The sequence below is a fragment of the Syzygium oleosum genome, unplaced genomic scaffold (assembly GCF_021117445.2).
Source record: "Syzygium oleosum isolate NSW1041296 unplaced genomic scaffold, Sole_v2.1 Sole_v2.01, whole genome shotgun sequence".
NCBI lineage: Eukaryota > Viridiplantae > Streptophyta > Magnoliopsida > Myrtales > Myrtaceae > Syzygium > Syzygium oleosum.
In genome coordinates, this window is record NW_026607485.1 from 36,093,516 (window position 1) to 36,109,305 (window position 15,790).

General features: G+C 38.5%; 1 pseudogene; it reads left to right on the forward strand.

The window, feature by feature from the left end:
* Positions 1-5,270: 5,270 nt before the first annotated feature.
* Positions 5,271-8,082, forward strand: LOC115682520 (DExH-box ATP-dependent RNA helicase DExH8-like; annotated as a pseudogene).
* Positions 8,083-15,790: the final 7,708 nt, after the last annotated feature.

The following is a 15,790-nucleotide window of genomic DNA, read 5'->3' on the forward strand; positions in this document are numbered from 1 at the left end:
CTCCCCCCCCTTTTTCCTTTTTCTATGGTTGATTTGGTTCTTTATTCTCTCTTTCTTGCTTTCTTCCCATTTTGAGGAGTTTTTCTCTTCTGATCTAGTATATATCTAAAAGTGTCTCTCTCCTGTTTTGGGGAGGTTTCTATCTTGATCTAGTCTAGATTTGGATTTTTTTTTTGTTGCGTATATGATTTTGGGGTTTCGCTTTTCTCGGGTCGTTGGTGTACAAGTCCAATTTTGAAGGGGATCGGAGGACTTTCGCGTGAGTTTCACTATTACATGTGTCATATATGTGCGCGTTCAACCTTGTTACTCTGCACTGCGATGGTTTTGGGACACCAAACCTAGGCATCCACCGCCTAAAGGCAAAGAGATCTCAGTGTGTGTTCATTACTGAAGATGAATTTGGTGATTGATCGTCAATTTTGGTTTGAAGAAACCCCATATCTGCTCTTTGAGCGTATGACTCATAACCTTGTTATGATGATTTATCTTCTTATCTGGAACTTGTTTTGTAGTCTTGATTTGCAGTTGGACTACGTATCTCTATTATATATCTGTGGAAATAAATAAAATGTTTCTTTGACAAAAAAAAGACAGAAAAAGGGCAAGCACTCAACCAAATTGCAAAATTTAACTTATTTTATTCAAGTTCTTATTTCATTTCTTTTATTTTACCAAATTCTCGCTCTTGAGAGTTTGATTTGAGCTTGTGCAGTCAAGTTTTAACTCTAGGTCATCATTAAATCTATTTCATGATCCTTTCTAGATTGTAATCGTCTCATCAATAATATCGGGACTACGTATTTTTCCTATTTGTTAATTTCGAACTTGGTCCTTATAAGGAGTCTTTCTTGAAGGGGCTGACATTCATTCGATGAATTTAGGCAAAAAAACATAAGCAAATATCAAGAAGCAAAGATTTGAAGCACATCAGACTATACTTTATGTTTGCAATTTCACAGACTAAGTAATGGCATTGATGGGAAGGTCGATTGCATAAACTAAATAATTTAGAAGATTTGATTATATGAAAGAAAATTTGAAGGACATTTGAGATTGGGCCAAGCTAAATTGCTAATAAAACGGCACCGTTATTCTTAGAGAATAACGGTGCACATTTTGGACACCTTTTCCGAATGATGGGCAACCGGCAACAATAAGTTCTGCAATTAACTTTTTATCAATTATTGGTTTTTGTTTGCAAACATCTTGGTAAGATTACAGGACGTTATATTTGGACATTAAAACCCAAGTTAGCCTCCTTTTTGAAAAGGGAAAATGATAAAAATGGTCCATGAACTTTGTCTCAATGTGTAATATGGTCTTTAAACTTTAGCCTAATGTGCAATATCGTCCCTGAACTTTTAAATTGTTCAATGTGGTCCATAGATTTTTGGTACATGTTCAATTTAGTCACTGGACTATATGAAAATGTTCAATGTTATCTTTGAATATGAATTAATGGAAGGATACCATTGAATATTTTCATATAGTTCTGGAATTAAATTGAACATGTATCAAAAGTTTGGGGACTAATTGAACAAATTAAAAATTGAGGAATTACATTGCATATTGGGCCAAAGTTCAGGGACCATTTGTGTAATTAACCCTTTTGAAATTTTTTTTTCCTTATCTCTCTAGATTTGGATTTTGATACCAAAAGATTAATCAAACTATAATGCGATGTAGAAAGTAAAATCAATATAATTTTTTTCGTACTGGGGATCACAATTTCTGATACAACAAAAAAAAACACTCGAATATGATATGAACTTATTGAGAAAACCTAACCTAATTGAACACGACATAATACAATGTGGTCCACTTAAAATTGACACAAATGACATTCCTTTCATGAATTTTCGGTAAGAAAATGTTTGTCATCACCTTGGAACAATTTGTAATACAAAATTAAATCGAATGTTGATATTATCTGAATGGGAATTTGATTTTCCAAGGAAACTGGACAAATAAGTCGTCCAATTTCCTTGAAAAATATGGGGCGCAAAAAAGTAACGGTGGAGTCAGCTAAGCTTTTTCCTTTGAGATTTTACCCTTCACCAAAAAGAGAAGTCCAAAAACATAAATCAACAATTTTGTCATTGTTGAGATTGTTTCTGGAAAGTAACATGGACGTAAATCGATGGCATACCTTGAGCTCATATAAAATGCCCTCAAGCCTTCATCACTTTTGTGGACCGAACAAAGATTAAGATTTTGGATTGATTTTACCGTTTTATTTAATTTAAACCTAATGACTTTCATATTTTAACTTTTTTAAATTCAACAGATCTGAAATTCTTAGAATATATAAATATCGATACTTACGTTCGTATATAGACTTTTTTCGAATTTGAAGAGTGAAAAATTCTAAAAGAACCAGCATTTTATGTGAAAGTGAAATAGATGGAATTTTTAATATTCTGTAATCCCCCCCACCCACCCACCCACCCACCCAAAATTTACTGGGGTTAATACCATAAAAAAATCCAAACTGGTACAAATATGACAAATTTATCCCAAATTAATTTTTTGACCACAAAAAATCCAAACCGGTACACCTGGAATTTTTAATATTTTGCAATCCCCCCCTCCCCCCCACCCCACCCCACCCACCCACCCATCCACCCAAAATTTACTGGGGTTAATACCATAAAAAAAAATCCAAACTAGTACAAATGTGATAAATTTACAAAAAAATTAATTTTTTTACCACAAAAAATTCAAATCGGTACATCTGGAATTTTTAATATTCTGCAATCCCCCCACCCCCCCCACCACCCCACCCCACCCACCCACCCACCCAAAATTTACTGGGGTTAATACCATAAAAAACCCAAACTGGTACAAATGTGATAAATTTACCCAAAACTAATTTTTTAACCACAAAAAATCCAAACTAGTACACTTGTGATAAACTTACCCCAAACTAATTTGTTGACCATAAAAAACCCAAACTGGTACACTTGTGACAAATTTACTCTCTATTAAATTGGATCAATGCCACAAAAAATCATAAATCGGTAAACATGTGACAAACAAAGGGGTAAAACCCTAAACTGGTACACCTGTTAACTACCATGTGTCATCTAACTCATTAATTTGGTGGTAAAAGGATAAATTACAAATGTATTAGTTTGGGATTTTTAGTAGTTAAAAAATTAGTTCGGCATAAATTTGTTACATGTGTATCAATTTAGGGTTTTTTGTGTTATTAACCCAATTTACTATCTCCCAAACAAACTTACCGATGAGCAATATCATTTCTTCTTCATTGCACTGGTCTTTAATTTAGAGAGGAAATAGGAAGAGGAGGGAGGGAGGAACAGGCTAAGGCTGCGTTTGGCATAGTATTTCCAAGCAATTTGGGGCCTTCAAAGGCATTTGAGCTAAAAATTTGGTGTTTGGTAATACAATTACAAGAGCCTTTAGTGTAAAGTTGAGCTTTGAAAATGCTCAAAACTCACTGCAAGTCCTCCAGCTTTGCACTTTTAGCATTTTTGTAATGCTCTTTTCAGGAGTTTAATAAAAATTTTCTTCCAATTTTGCCATCACTAATATATTGGTATTCTATTTTACCCGTGTTGTTTTTTTAGAGACAGAGACAATCATGATTGGGAAGCTTGGTGGAGGAGGTCGACGCTGGCATCGCCTCACTCGCGTGGCACCAACATCGACTTGCATGGGGTAGCCCGACTTTGGCAGCCCTCGCTTGGGTCTCGCAACCACAATGTCACCTTGCCGAGGATTGTGTGATCTCAACGGCCCTTGGGTTACCTCTGTGACCCTTTGTTCTCCTTTTATAAAAAAAAAAAAAGAGTTCCTTGCAAAGAGTGTTTTACAAGTTGTTTGCATAAAACTTATTGCTTTTCATGCGATGTCTTTTGCATAAATGCAAAATCTTTAAGCAAAATCTATTCCCAACGCACTCAAAAGTCTTTTAAAATTACAACATGACTCCCCAACTCTATACTGTTTAATTTGTTTTATATATCTCGTGTCCTTGGCTATTGATATGACTAATTAGTTACTTGTCAAAAGTAAAATTACCAATACAGGATTTAGTGCCACATCAACTGTTGGTAGATGTGAGAGATAAAGGATTCAAGTTATACGGCTCGTGTCGCCAATATTTATTGTAAAGAATTTAATTTATTGTTTAAAATAGTTCGTGTCACCACTACTTTTTAATTTTGGAGTTTCTATTTTTTTTTATAGAGTAATTACATCATGTATGGTTACCAAATGACTAAAGTAAACCATGAGCTACAAATATTAACTCAAAGACTTTAAGTGCGCGTTTGGGAGAGTATTTTAAATTAAAGGGTTTTACGAATGTTTTATAAGTTGTAATTAAAAAGTATACTGAGAAGCAATTTTGATTTAAATGTTGTTTAAAAAAATACACCTATAAAGGACTTTAGTGATAAAGAAAAATAAATGTCTCTCGCGACCTTAGGCAATGACTTGTCATTGAGGTCAGTGAACTTAGGCAAGCTAGTTCTAAGAACAATGGCGAGCTAGATCTGGTAAAAGTGGTGAGCCCAGATGCCAGACCGCCAAGGTCGCTCAACTAGGCGAGTATTGACCTCGGCAAGCATCGACGCGCGACCCTTGTCATACGACTAAGGGAGCCTCAACCTCTGTGAGCAGCAACCGCGACTAGGCGAGCCTTGACCTCTTAGCGAGCCTTGAGCGATCATTGGCGACCCTCGGGTGAGCCTCGCGTGATGATGAACATCGGTGACCGTCGATGACCCTTGGCTTTGCAAAGAGACCACGGACCGGGGTTTCATTAAGGGGTTAAAAGGGAATACAAAAATATTAGTGAGCGCGAGATCGGGATAAAAGAGATTCATTAAGGCTGGGATTTGTTTTTTTTGGGGGTCTTGATTAAGGCTGGGATTCAAAGTGCCAAAATTGCGGGAAAGCCAAAGTCAGCCCTTGTCTTGAGAGGAAATGCCTTTGGATTGCATTTTCCAAAATGGGCTTGCAATTTGTTTCACAGCCCATCTTTCTCTTCTCTCTACTGTTTGCTGCCATTAAGAGCGCATTTGGTAACATTTTTACTTATCTATTTTTCTGTTCTTTTATTCCCTGAAATAAAAAAAGAATAGAAATCTGTTTAGTAACGTCACTTAATTTTTCTATTTCTCGAAATAAAAAAATAGTTAAGAAATAAATTTGAAACAGAAATGAGAAGTAGAAAAATTCTACTTATTTGTTCTTAGAAATAGAAACTAAGAAACAAAAAAGAAATAGAAAGGTAAAAACGTAGAGAAATTGAGGACTGTCGTCTGCAGACCGTCTTCTTCCCTTTCAAGCCGCGGGTTCAGCTCCTCCTCCATCTTCCGTCCTCTACAGACCGTCTCAAAGCACCGGCCACCGCCCCCGTCACTCGCGGCGAAGCCCCGGCCAGTCGAAAGCCGCCGGTACGCCTTTCTGTTCTCGTCTTTGTTTGATAGTGTGGCGATTCTATAGAGATGCCGTCGAGTGAGGGCCGCCCTCGCCGATCTGGGCGCGGGCCGCCCTCGCCGCCGTCGAGCGAGGGTCGCCCTCGGTAGACGGCGGCGAGGGCGGCCCTCGCACCCAGATCTGGGCGCGGGCCGCCCTCGGTCGACGGCGGCGAGGGCGGCCTCCCACCCAGATCTGGGCGCATACTGCAATTCACAAGACTGTGTTCACAGAATGCATATGACGCATACTTAAGATTCTTCCCATTTTTAAAGGAATGACCGTGTTGATCCATAGGGCGATGGAACCCCTCCATATATAATTGTAAATTGATCTGCTTTTGCTTAGTTGTCAGCATATCAGATTTCATTGCTTTGTTGTTCATGCTCAGTGGTACATGCTTCACTAAGTTTCTTCGTATCTAGTTATGTATTTGATTTAATCAAATTAAGACCACCACGAACACCTTCTCCAGCTCCTGATGTTCTTGAATTTTTTGAGGCAATTTATTCTTTTTCTCAAGAATTTGCAATCTTATGGTTCTGTCATTTGAAGGCCTCATATTGAAAGTTGCCTTGGAACATGCGCCTAGGAGCACTGGTTGGCACCTGCTTTAGTTTTTTCAGAGTGCTCCGATTCTTCTTAGATGCTTGGCAAGCACTCAAAAGCTGGTGCAGTTAGAACCGTCAATGGTGTTCATTCTTCAGCAGCTTCTGGAGAAGTTGCTCTGATCTGGAGAGTTCGTATTAATTACTTTATATTTGAAGGTCTATAGCACTTTTAGAACACGCTCTGTTATGCTCATTTTGAAGCCACAGCTATAACACAACTACAGGCTACAGAACTAAAGGTTATAGTAGAAGTTACTGCAAAGCTAAACAAACCTTGATAGGGCACTTATAAAAAGAATTCATGGATGTTGAAAAGGTCATAGAAGCAAATAAACTTCTGGATTTTGCGTATATAGTCCTCCCAAGAGATTAGAGGCTTCTGAGCTTAAATTGGCCGCTCCTTGTCCCAAGCAAGAGTTCCAAAAGCTGGTATTGGGATTGCTTGCATATAGTCATCCTAAAAGATTAGAGGCTTTTGAGCTTAAACAGGTCACTCCTTGTCTGAAGCAAGAGTTTAAAAAAGCTGGTATTGGAATTGCTCGTGTATGCGAACCTGTAGCTGATTATGTCCAAGTCATGCCACACTCTCCTCATATGCTCTTAAGTCTTGTTTTCATGTCTGCTGCTACTTTATTCCCACATGCAAAGTGAAAGTAATTCATTAATTGATTGTGTAATTGGACTTGCAGGGTTGTCGGAACGGTGATTCATGTTCCTTCTCTCATGATCTGGGCACATCATTTTCATTAGTCACTAAGCTAAGTTCATGCATCCCAGAAAATGGTGATGCTGATCCGGCACTACTTATTCGGTTATTTCCTTCTTTTGCTGATGATGGGAATATTCTTATCTTGGATGACACCACCTTCCATTTTACCTCCAACATTGCCTGGAGTTATGATCCTTTTAGAATGGTTGCCACCTCATGTCTTCTGGAATCCTCCATATCTGACCCGTTATTGACTCATGTCAAGATTATGTGGGGACTCCATCACCCATACCAAACCATCATAGGGAAATCTGCAGAGAGTCAAGTTCTGTGGAAGTCAGTGAAATGCGACTTGTGGTTTCCTGATTTTGAAGTTTGTGGACATAAAATTTTTTTTGAGGGACAGATAAGTTTCATGAAGAATTTCTTCGAGTATCTGGCAATTCGGCTACTTGCTGACACTTTATGTGAAGTGCTGGTTGTTCTTACTATGAATAACCTTAGGTTTTCAAAACTGCAGGTAATTACCATTTCTGAAAGATGGTAACAATTTTTTGTCATTGCTGCGTTTGCTTGCTCATGGGATCTTGTAAGGAATAGGTGATCAACTGATCATGCTTGGTAGAGAGCCCGCAATTTCCATTCATGGCCAGTAAACTAGATTTTTATGTTTGTTCTCGAGTGTATCTTTGCTAATCGGTAGTTACACAGATGAATCTTTCAGCTCGGTTTTGAGTAGCATCCTTAAACTCTTTTGCTAAAGTTCATAATAGTGTGTTCAAGACATCTTTTGTAGATATCCGTCGTTAGTCCCCAGTGTTGTTTTGACACCTTTGTGATTATTGTTCCAGGTGGAGAAGCTGGGAAGGAGCAGCTTCTTCTTTCTCACCCAGTCATATCCTTTCGCCGAGTAGAGCTTCGGGGAACTGTCGGATGTTATACCCACCAAGAAACTGATGGAGGTATCCAAGCCCATCTCGTATGTTTTTCGCATGTACCCTCCTTCCACAGACGTCGAGTCCGATGATTTCCAAGCTGCGATTCGAAAATGCCTGCACGATGTTCAGTAACTTTCAGTGGCGTATGGGATCAAAAGGGCATTAATTGGTCATAAGAAGTTTCGAAGGATTCCTCCTGCAAGGTTCTTCAGTGAATGTGCTTAGGTATCGCCGTGTTACGTTGGACAGATGACAGGATGTTTATTGTATTGTTTGTAGTTGAACTATACCTGTTGCGACATTGCTTCTTTGCAAAGTGTGTATGTTGATTCAGAATACTCGAGTAATGCAAACATGTCGAGGTCTTTTGGGCCATTGGAAGCTCTTCTCCAATCCAGTCCTTCGAGTTTCACCCATTTTTCGACCTTAGCAAAATCAACCCAACGCTCAGGAGAGTCTTGTTGAAGATGTTTGATATTGAAGCTGCCATGGACAATCTAAATGTGGAGCGAATTGAGAGAAAAAGTAGCACATTCGCATCATAGCATTAATGCCTCGGAAAAATTGTATAATTCTAACTAGTGAGCCAAAAAAAGGTTTAAATCTGTGGTTTGAGTACTTTCTTGAGAAAAACCGGTTCACAAATTGAACAAAACCATTTTCTGTGGTCTAATTTGGTTTCAATTTTTTCGAGACCAAACCAAACCGCAAAAACGTATTATGTGACCTACTAATTTTTTGATTATATTGATTTTTTTTCACTTATAACCTGTACTTATAGTTAAATAAAAGATATAGACTTGAATGAAAAAAATTGGGAATAGAAATTTTTTTGGTTGTACCAAACTCATTTATGTTCTTTTTCTAATTCAGGAATAGAAATTTTGTGCAGTTACCAAACGCATTTCTGTTCTTTTTCTATTCCAGGAATAGAAATTTTGTGTAGTTACCAAACGCATTCTTTTACTCAGAAACTCATCCAGGAAATAGAAATAGAAAAAACTATTTCTGAAGAAAAATTGTTCTCAGAAACAGAAACGTTACCAAATGCGCCCTAAGTCTCTCTTTCTCTCTCCTCGCCAGCTTAAAGATTGTCGACTTCGGATTGAGGACTACGATTTCATTCAATGATGGAAGTCCTGCACCATGAACAAAGTGGAGGTTGTATACGACGATGAAATCATCATGCATGCAAGGATTGGACGATGCGCTGGTCCTTTTTGCAACTGGAAATGGCATTAAATATGTGCAGAAAAGTTAAGACGAGAATTGTTGTCGATGAAGTTCGTGAAACGATCGGAATACCGGGGGGAGGCAAACACCACCAATTTTATGCATTCTTGGCCCGTAAGAGTTGGTAAGAATGTGTTGGTCTGTGCATTGGATTGGCGTGCTGTAGTCACCTGTCGAAAGACAAGCAAGGCCGTGGTGGCGGCTTCGATGGAGAGATCCCCATCGTTTTCTAAGAAATCTCAGTGAAGATAGATCCGTGACAACCGCTAAAAGTGGCAGCAGACTCGAATGAGGGGTGGCCATGGCGGGAGGGCAACATGGTGTAGAAAAATCTGTAGACCCTGAAGAGCTACAGAGAAGAGAAGTTGTTGAGGAAGAGTTGAAGTGTTTTGGTTGGACAACAACTCGATTTTTTTTGGGATAATAGCATCATAAGTCCTAAAATTTATCGTCAAAGTGCGATTGAGTTCTAAAACTTAAAAAAAAAAATACAATGAAGATCTTCCATTAACGGAAAATACACATGCGGCTTTTGTTTTTAATTATTTTCTCTTTTTTAAGTGGCATCCACCCCACTAAAAATTTGTATTTTTACCCCACTAAACGGTCCAACTTATTTGACTACATTAAATGTGCTAATCTTAAAGCCAATCTTATCCTACTGAGCAAAAAAGGCCATGAACTAAGAACACCTTAACGTTCTTATCAAGCCTAAAATAGGATAAGCATAGTAAAAAAAAAAGAAAATGTAATTCATTCGAAAACTTAGAATTTGGTCTTAAACCCATTTTAATGTATAAATGCTTAACAAGAAAGGATTTGAGGTTTGAAATTATAACACATGAAATTTCGTATTCTGTGTTCTTAAAAGCACATTTTTTTGCGCATAATCACCAAAATTTCAAATAGACTTACATTCGGTCACTTGAAAAATTTGTGACCGTAATTTTGTGTGATTTTATTTTCCTAGCACTTATTTCCTTTAATTTGGGTTACAATATTTGCACATGACATTTATCCTAAGGAAATACCAAAAAAGTCCTAAAATTATACTTCTACCAATTTAGTCATAAAACTTTTAATTTAACCAAATTAGACATAAACCTTTTGACGATCTACCAATTCAGTCATACAATTTTCAATTATGTCAATTTAGTCCTAAAACTTTTGATGATTTGCCAATTCAATCATAAACATTTCATTAGGCCACGACGCCCTTGCTAACCCAGGCTTAGAAAAAAATGAAAGATAAAAGAAAAGAAGGAAAAAAATAATATAAAATTCAGAAAGATTTTTTTAAAAATTAAAAATTTAAAGAATTATCCACATCAGAGATTTTCGGCTAAATTTGGCTGGAAGAACTGAATTGGCAAATCATCAAGAACCGCAATCATCAAGTTACTATTTTGAGGCATACATGATAAATGCATCCGTCTAATGTAAGATTATCGACACACTCGTCGGAAAATCACATTTTCACTACAAAAAAACATCGTTAAGCATAAGCTTATGCACGCAATCGGGTGGAGTGTATTCATCATAGTTTATGGACCCGTTGTCCTAATTCGACCCGTTATATTTTCATAAATTTATCATGCTTGGATTTGGTGCGCGAACATTGGATTATACAATTGCAAATGGAATGAGATTTTTGTATAAGTTTAAGAAGACTATTATCGATGAATAAGTTCAATTAAAGAGGGTGGAAAGTTCAACATTGGGTAGGCAAGTTCAATCTAAACTACAAGCATCACAATCTTCTTATTGGAGCCCAATATATTTCCCATGGACCGAACAGTCTCGTTGGATCACCTTTCGAGGGCCGGATTGAATAGAGATGGGGATGGAGTTTATTAATATTTTCATGAAGGCAATACCTTGGGAAAAGATTACCCGATTCTTAATATCATCTAAAGCTTTATTTATCAGAAATACATGTCAATTATTACTCAGAATTTGTCAACCATGGAGAAAGTCGGAACCAGAATTCAGAGGAGTGGGGGAGAGCACGACTTTTTTGAGAATGTAATTGGTAGAAATGAACTATATTCGACTTCGATTAGACTCACGGTATGATGGGCGCATTTCTGCATTCTTATGGGCTATGTTTTCCTTCGACCAGTCTTATGATTAGTAGGTTCAAAAATAGGGATATCACCACCCCTCCTTTTTATATTTAGTTAAGTTTGCATAAAGATAATATTTGTAATTTTTAACCAATCGTTTAAGAGGCTTGATTTGAGGGAATTTCCTCTCACTGAGAATGGAGGAAAATATAGCATTGTTCTTATTGCTTTTTGCCTTTGGAAATAATCTACTGCAGGCGAGAAAGTTGTGTACTTACTATTCTTCGGCTAGTACACATACACTAGTATTTCGAAAGGATGCATGGCTCGAGCTATATTTTCCTCCATCCCTGATTCGAGAAAATTTCCTCCTACAATATCCCAAGCTAATTTATGGATTACAAGTTATAAACATCACCACATGTTAACTAAAATTAAATAGTGAATGATGTCTACGATCGTAACCCACAAATCAGAAACATAGAGGGAATGATGTATCATATGCTAAAATTATTTGTTTGCCCTTCCATAAAAAATGAGAAATTATTTTTATCCTCGAAATTTTTTTTAGATGATTTATTAAATGCTTTAGATACCGATCTTTACAGCATCCTCAAATGGGTCTTCTGAATGTCGGATTACAAAAATGGACATCCCCCAATTCATATATAGTTAAGTTTGCATGTGGATGATATTCATAACTTGTGACTCGTTTGCTAAAGATACAAAATGGGCTCCTTTCAATTAGGGATGGATGAAAATGTAGCCCTCGCTTTTGAGAATCATGCCAATGATAGTTGACTTCTGCATATATCACGCTACAAAACACAAATAATAAGGTCTAGAGTTACGGTTTTTGAGTAGTCTTGCATGTTGTGCCCAAAAAACCAGGAGTAATTTGCATTGCCAGTTAACTGTTGTTACCTCGTGGAACTTGTGAGTTGATCGTGGGCTGAGCTGAGCTGGGCTAGCCCATCATGGGCAGCCCAACTCAGTCCAAAAAGCCCATCAAATTAGTTTAATATTAGATCTAATATCAACTTGTTTATTGCAGGGCTTACTAGTAAGTACCTTCTCAATTTGCGTGAAAGGACTTGGAACAAATGACCTAATTAGGCATTTCCCCAAGTTTTCTATCTAGTATTTCGTTATTATTGAAAATTCGCACAATGAGAACTCATAACTGGTTATTAGTTATAGATAAAATGTAGCCGAATCATCGCCACATCCATGCCATTTTTTTTTGAAGTAATGCCCTCATCGGCAAGCATTTGCGTATTAAGAAACTGATTAGCCTAAGTATAACATGTATAAGGGATATACCACAACTTCATTTTCACATTTTGCAAAAGAGAAATTTCAAGTACTTTCAATTTGTCAAATACTAAAAGGAAATTGTTCACAATATTGGAAAAATTCGTTTCTTTACCTTTGAGCTTAAATTTACGATCCAACAAATAAAACAATAGAAATTAAATCCCTCCTAAAATTGGTGCAATTAATTGGGGGGGGGGGGGGGGGGAGGAATTGTCCAAATATTTCTAAACATATTGTACATTTGCCAATTCAGTCATTTATCTTTCAATTTTATCAATTTAGTCATAAATATTTTCACGTTTTGCTAATTAAGTCCATCCGGCCAATTTTTAATTGAAAATCGTTGACGTGGATGCCAGTAGTGTCATGTAGGATGGTCAGCGATGACGTGGACATTTTTTAATAGTATTTTAATATTTTCTTTCTTTCTTATTATTTTTCTCGGACTTGGAAGAGGAAAAATAAAAAGAAATAAATAAATAAATGAAAAGAAATTTTTTAAAATTTTTTGAAAATATTATTAAAATATTATTAAAATTGTCCACATCAGCACCGGTCATGCCATGTAAAACGGTTGACGTCCACGTTAGCAATTTCTGGTTAAAATTGGTTGGATAAACTCAATTGGTAAAATGTAAAATTGTTTAGGACTCAATTGGCAAAATTGAACGATTTAGGACTAAATTGGCAAAAATGCAATATCTTTAGAACTTTTTAGAAAATTTTCCTATTATTTGGGATGTTAAGAGATTTTCAACTTAAAAATTGGATATCATCTATTCAAGTCTTACATAACATTGTACAAACTGTTTTGGGTCAGGGCCAAACAGGCCAAAAGACCCGAACTTAATTGGTTCATGAAGCTTGCTAGGTATTCCTTGGTCCTTGAGTAGCCGAACCTAAGTGTCCCTATCCTTAGATTACAAAAAAAATGGATAATGACACAAATAATACTTGAATTTTGGCCAAATGTGCAATGTGGTCCTTGAACTTTTAATTTATTCAATGTGGTCCATGGACTTTCGGTACATATTCAATCTAGTCCTTAAACTATATGAAAATGCTCAATGTTGTCCTTCAATTAATTCAATATTAGGAACAACATTGAACATTTTCGTACATGTTCAATATAGTCCTCTAACTATATGAAAATGCTCAATATTGTCATTCCATTAATTCAATATTATAAACAACATTGAATATTTTCGTATAGTTAGAGGACCATATTGAACATGCACAAAAAGTTTAGGGCCCACATTGAACAAATTAAAATTCGCATTGCACATTAGGTCAAAGTTCAAAGATTGTTTGTGTCATTTTCTCCTAGTTTGCCTAAAAAAAAAAAACTCTCAAATGACACATTTTGTGGATTTAATTACTCAACTAAGAAGAAGTAACAAGTCATCGAGTATGGTATTGCAATGGTAAAAGGGTCATATTGTCTTCCATGAGATTACAAGTTTGAGTTATGTCGAAAATGAACTTCTTCATAGCTTGTGCTTCTGGCACGTAGCCAGGGTTGCAATGACGAGCCCATCAACCTCTATCCTTTGAGTTCTAAGTGGATGAAGTACTTATGATTCAAACCTTGGAACCTGCTTATATAAAGGGTGTGTAACCTTTATGATAATGCCTAGATGGGTTAGCCACACTGATATTTGCTTGGCAAAATTATCCAAAAAAGCATGAATCTATTGTACGGTCGTTTAATGGGTCATTGACGCATATTTTAACTCATATTTGTTAAATTGGGTGAAATATTGGTAGCCTCAAATTTAAAATATGGGTTTAAATGGGTCTAATAAAGCACAACCCAATTAATGATGGCTTTAATAGGTTTGTAAAGAACCAAACTTCAACCCATTTGTTTAAGGAGCAATACCCTCTTGTACCCATGTCCTGGTCTCCACTGGCCATGCACGGGTACTCGCCTCCCATGCCCATGTCATTGGCACTCAGCTCGGGTCCATTGAGACCGTGGCTTGGTCCAGGTCCATAGAGGCTGGGCCCAAGACTCCATGCCCATGCTCAAGTTCATATATGTCAGGCATGAGACCTCGATGCCAATGTCTGAGTCCCCACTATGCATGCCTGAGTACTTGGCTCCCACGCTCAAGTCATTGGCACTCGCCCTAGGTTCATCGATGCCAACTTGGGTACATCGAGGTTGGGCCTGGTTCCTCTATGGCTAGGTCCAGGGCTAGGTCTAGGTCCACAGAGTTAGGGCCCAAGTCTCTCAAGTAAGGGCCAAGACCTCGGTGCTTGTGCTCGAGTCCACGGAGGCTATGCTTAACACTTGGGCCCAAGACCTTAGCCTGGGTACCCGACTCTCTTACCTAAGTCATTGACACTTGGCCCAAGTCTATCGTGGTCGGGCCTAGTTCCTCAAAAGCCGAGCTGAGGACCCTCGAGATCGGGCCCAAGACCTAGGCCAAGCCTGGGACAGGGAGCCTGTGCTTGGGTCCTCGATGGACCTACTCAGGTACTTGGCTCGTGTGCCCAAGTCACTAGCGTCCGGCCCAAGTCCAAGTGGTCAAGCCTAGTTCCTCGGTAGTTGGGCCCAGATCCATAGTGGCTAGTCTTAGGTCCCCCAAGGTCGGGCCCAAGACCTCGGTGCCCGTACCCAAGTCCACGGTGGTTGGCCCGAGTCCTTCGAGGCTTGGCTTAGGCCTTGATGCTCGGGTCCTTAATAGCCATGCTTAGGTACTTGGCTCCCACTCCCGAGTCATTGGCACCTGGCCCCATTTCATTGAGGCCGAGCCTAGGTCCCCAAGGCTAAACTTGAGACCTTGGTGCTTTTACCTGGATCCCTAACGGTCATGCCTGGGTACCCATCTCTACACTAAAGTCTACACCAAAGTCACTAGCGCCCGGCCGTGTCCATTGTAGTAAAGGCCCAATTCCTTGATGGCCTGGCCCTAGTCCACAAAGGTGAGGCATAGGTCCCTTGAGGCTTGGCCCGAAAACCTAATGCCCATGCCCGAGCCTACAGAGGCCGGGCTTGGGTCCCTCGAGGTTAGGCCTGGGTACGCAGCTCCCTCACCCAAGTCACTAACGCCTTGCCTGGATCCATTGAGGTCAGGCCAAGTTTCTCGGTGGTCAGGGCTAGGTCCACAAAGGCTGGCCCCAAGTCTCTCATTGTCGAGCCCAAGACTTTGATGCCCGTGCTTGGGTCCACAAACAATCCGAGCACCAGAGATCCCTCATCGACTCGGCGAGATAGTCCACGGAGTCACCTATTCTCCAAATGCAATAATTAAAGGAGAAAAATTGCTAAGAACTGGAGCCCGAGTTGGGTTGGGTTGGGTTCGAGTCAAATCGGATAAGGGTTACTAAAATTGTGTTGCATAAAAATGGGTTAATTTGATTCGAATCATTTTCGACTGACCTGACCCATCCGTTTAACGGGCCTAACAACCATCAATTTAGTCATAAATTTTTCAATTTGGCTAATGTAGTCTC